Consider the following 4660-nt stretch of genomic DNA (forward strand, 5'->3'; position numbering starts at 1 on the left):
CTCCCTCCTTGCTCCCAAGGGGTGACCTCTGGTTACCTTCACGAGCTCCCGGAAGGACTTGTCTCGATTAGAATCACACAATCACATTATTTCCGCTCTTCTAAGAACTCACTGGCATCCTAAAGCCAGTGGGGTAACAATCGGACTCCACACCAAAAGGGCCCCGGACCTAGGCTCTCATTTCAGTCTCACTCACAGTCACGAAGGGGGCGCACTCACTCTGCTGGGCCCTGTGCCCCTGTCGCCCTACACACCCACCGTCAGTACCGCCACACAGAGTGCCGCGCTCCCGTCCACTGCAGCGGTGTCACCCTGAGGGACAGGTGTACACCGACGTGACATTGGACACGGTTTGAATATGTTCCTCAAGGGTCCGTGTGTCGCAGGCTTGCTCCGTAGCTTGGCAGCGTGAAAAGTTGTGGGACCGTTAAGGGGTGGAGCTTAAACTGGGCACAGTGTAATCCAGGCACTCTGGGGGGCTGAGGCAGGAGAATCCCAATTCAAGCTCAACCTGGGAATTTAGGGTCTTAGTGAGGCCCTATTTCAAAATGTGAAAAAGGGGATGGGAATGTAGCTCAGTGCAAAAGCCCTGGGTTCAATCTCTAGTACCACAATAGGAAAAAAAAAAAAAGTGGAGCCCAGGGGGAGGCAGTTGGACACCCTGAGTTAGTTCTCAGAGAGCCAGTTTTACCCACCTCTTCTGGTTTCCTGTCTTGTGCTATAGTCTCTCCTCATCCACACCCCTGCCACTGATGCCACCCATTGTGGGGCCCTCCTCAGAGCCAAGTTGATGTTGGCATCATGCCCTTGAGCCTCCAGAACCATGAGCTAACTAAACCTATTTCCCTTCAAAGTCACTAGCATGGGTATTTTGTAACAGTAGTGTGAAACTGGCTAATATATAGGGGATGAAAGAAAAAGAGAGAATCCGGGCATGAGCCCAGCACCTGAAAGAACAGACTTGCCATTTATGAAATGTAGCTGGGCATGATGGTACATGCCTGTAAACCAGCCCTTTGGGGAGGCTGAGGCAGGAGGATTGCAAGACCAAAGCCAGCCTGGACTACATAGTGAGACCCTGTTTTAAAAAGCAAACAAAAATCCAGAAAATGTTATGAGAGAAGACGTGGTGGCAGTTATGAAACTCTGTGCTAATTTTTGGACACAGTAAATTTGGAAAGGTCTATGAATCCTTAGTTATCGGAATATCAAATAGGCATTGGATTTTCGTGTCTGTAGGGAGAAGTAGAGCCAGGTGTATGGATTTGGGAGATGGGTATTTAAGTTCACGGAAGTGACCGCTTGCTTGGTTACCATAGAGAATCAGAGGGCGAGGCCCTGGAGCACTCTAAAGTTTGAACATCGAAAATAGAAGGAACTGTATAGGTGCAGCGGTGTACACAGGTAATACTAACTATACTGGAGGCTGAGGCAGGAAGGTCACTTGAGCTCAGGAGTCGGAGGCCAGCCTGGCCAGGAGAGTGAAACCCTGTATTTTCCTTCCTTCCCCGCCTCCCTTCCTTCCTTCTTTCTTTCTTTCCATCTTTGTGTGTGCACACACATGTGTGTTTTGTTTCTATTTTTCGGAGCAGGGTCTCACTATAGAGCTCAGCCCACCCTCGGACTCACTAGGCAGCCCAGGCTTTTCCTGATTTCAGGGTCTCCTCCTGCCTCGGCCTCCCAGGTGGCTGGGATTACAGGCGTGCGCCACCACGCTCAGCTGAGAGAAAAATCAGTAAATAGAAGGAACAAGCAAAGCCAAGGACAGGCAGCAGCAGCGAGCTGAAAGCAGAGGCCGCCGTGAGTTGTGGTGAGCAGGCACCGGAGCAGTCAGTGGGAGGACGGAACTGCGGGGCTCCCAGGCTCTGTGGGGTCGCCCGCCGGTGCGGTCTGGGGTGGGCGGAGGAGCGTGTGGAGACACCGACAGAGGTCGGTCACCCTGCGGAGTTCTCACGGGGTCTGCCTTGTGCTGGGGACACCAGAGGGACCGGCCCTGCTTTCCGGCAGTCAGAAGACCTGGCTGCCGAGGAGCCAGTCTTCCCAGTCCTCCCACGCTGCCCTTCTCAGCCCAGCTCGTCACCATGCTGGTGCCCTCAGCGGCCAACGGTTAGCGGCTGCTCCTCTCCTCACCTGGCATCTCAGCCCTTTGCCCCCAGCTCCCCGCCGCCGCCCCAGAGGAATGGGCGCAAGATGTGAGGGCTGGAGGCCAGGCTGCCTGTGTGCTGAGGAACTGGAAGGTTCTGGCGGGCAGCGGGAGTGAATTGGGGATGGTGACTGTAAGACAACCGTAGGAAGGGTGGAGGGGTGAACTCCAGGAGCCCCGGACATCGCCATCACCTTCCACACAGGGGAGATGGAGCAGGGGCTGCTTACCTGAGCAGGTTGGGGGCTGCTATGGTAACATACTAAATCTCCCAGTTCTCTTATTTTTGTATTGGGATAACTGGGGATTGAACCTAGGGCCTTGGCACTGAGCTACAGTTTATTTTATTCTATTTTTCAATTTTGAGACAAGATTTTTCTGAATCACTAAATTGGGCTGGGATCAAACATAACTCGTCCTGCCTCAGCCTCCCAGGTGGCTGGGAATACAGGTGTGCACCACCACCACTTGCTTTTGGTAAAAGAAAAATTCTGAAATGTCTTGAATTTAATTACAAAAGTCAGATAGTAGAGAGGGCGAAGAAATGACGGGATTTAATCAGTTAACGGGGTGTGTGTGTGTGTGTGTGTGTGTGTGTGCGCGCGTGTGCGTGCGCGTGCGTGTGCGTGTGTGTGTGTGTGTGTGTGTGTGAGTGAGTGAGTGAGTGAGTGAGTGAGTGAGTGAACCCGGGCCTCAGCCAATCAGACTCATTCCCGCTCTAAAAGCTGAGCTGAAATGTCGGGTCTCCCGGAGCAGCAGAGAGGTCAGAGTGGAGCAGTCATAGCGCCCTCTGGTGTTCAGGGGTGGAATCCTCGCGGGCTTCCTTATAAAGTTTGATTTTGATCTTGATCTTGCTGTGCGTCAAAATCTGCAGCCAAACTAGGTGCGGTGGTGGTGCACCCTGTAATCCCAGCACTCTAGGGGGCTGAGGCAGGAGGATGGAGAGTTTGAGTCCAGCCTGAGGGATTTAGTGACTTAGCGTGACCCTGTCTCAAGATAAAACATTTAAAAAGGGCTGGGGATCTATCTCTGTTCAAAGTCCCTGGATTCAATCCTCGGTCTGCAAAAACAAAATAATGCATTGTGAGCTACCCGTGTCCCTTCAGTAGACTTTGCTTGTGTTTAAGTCAGTCTGAGTCACTTTCTGTTGCTTGTGACCAAATGACACTGACAGGAACTAAAGGCTTGAGTCAGCTATGATTCTGCTCCCTTGTGTAGAGTTAGTTGGCTTTATTTTTTCCTCTTCCATGTCAGGGCCCAGTAGATTCTACAGGCTCTAGGGTTGCTTTCTTAAAATCCCATGAGAGACAGCAAGGAAAGGGCTTCTCCTCCTCCATCTCCATAGCAGATGCTAGGAAAGGTCCCCGGCCGGCCAGGCAGGGCCAAGAGTCTTTGCGGGGTGGCCCTCTGTGCCCTGAGTGTTGCTATCCCCAGAGCTGTCATGGTGAAACCTATTGCCCAACGTGTAGGTGGGGCTTTGGGGAAGTGACTGAGTCGTGCTGACTGCCGTTGTGAGCAGGGTTGCAGTCCCAATAACGGAGGCTGGAGGGAGCTGCTCTGTCCCTTTGGGCACAGGAGGTAGGCGCTGCCATCTTGGACTCTGCTGCTGCCCGGCTCGCAGACTTCCCTGACTCTGGAACTGGGACTAGTATTTTTTTGTTGTTTGCAAGTCACTCCATCCGGACTATTTTGTTATAATAGCAGGGATGGACTGAGACTCACTGTGAGTCGAGGAAGAAGGGAGAGTTTGTCACCAGGAGTAGGAAGAGTGTTTCTCGTGAGCACGGTAAGTTTACCACCCCTCGGCTGCTCCCCAGCCTGTGTTCCTTCCCCCATACGCGGACTTCCAAGACGGGCCCAGCAAACAGCACAGTTTTCCATGTGCAACTCAGAACTTGCACTCTTACCCCTTGGAAGCAACTTGAAGTCACATCCATTCGGCTCAGTTCAGAGTCCTTGGTGGGGGAGCTTCTCCACACGGAAAGCAGCTGTGCGTGATACTGCGGCTGACGGACTAACCGTGAATGTAGCCGCGCCCGAGGGTCCTCACCTACGAGGTAGAGGGGAAGACTTCTAGAAAATGGGGAAGAGAAGCAGCACACAACGGCCACCTCTACAAAGCCCATCCCATCCATGTGGCCATGCGTGGAAGGCACAGTTACTTTTCAGTTCGTACTGTGTTGGCTTTCTGATACTAGAACAAATACTTGAGATCACCAGCATCAAGAGAAAAGGTTTGCTTCGGTTCAGAGTTTTAGAGATTTCGGGTGCGTGATTGGTTGGCCCTGTTGCTTTATCCCTGTGGTGGCGCCTCCTTGGGAGAATGCACAGCAGAGCAAAGCTTTTGACCTCACGGCCAGCAAAGATGCAGAGTCTAGGGTTCCCTGGCTGCCTGAGGGTGCACTCCAGGGACCTCAAGATCCCCCATTAAAGGTTCCAGCAGGGGCTGGGGATTATCAGTGGCACCGTGCCTGCCTTGAAAGTGAAAGGTCCTGAGTTCAGTCCCTGGTAACACCA

The 4660-nt window shown here is 52.7% G+C and overlaps 1 protein-coding gene across 1 annotated transcript in view; it reads left to right on the plus strand.

Moving 5' to 3' along the window:
• Window positions 1-1941: 1941 nt before the first annotated feature.
• The window catches only part of Got1l1 (glutamic-oxaloacetic transaminase 1 like 1), an 8976-nt gene continuing 6257 nt past the window's right edge, over window positions 1942-4660 (plus strand). Inside the window, exons 1-2 of the mRNA XM_010605146.2 lie at window positions 1942-2106; window positions 3845-3929. The gene's annotated coding sequence lies outside the window, so the exon portion shown is untranslated. The remainder of the gene's footprint in view (window positions 2107-3844; window positions 3930-4660) is intronic.

The sequence above is a fragment of the Fukomys damarensis genome, unplaced genomic scaffold (genome assembly GCF_012274545.1).
Source record: "Fukomys damarensis isolate Sample0158 unplaced genomic scaffold, DMR_v1.0_HiC HiC_scaffold_18, whole genome shotgun sequence".
Classification (NCBI taxonomy): domain Eukaryota; kingdom Metazoa; phylum Chordata; class Mammalia; order Rodentia; family Bathyergidae; genus Fukomys; species Fukomys damarensis.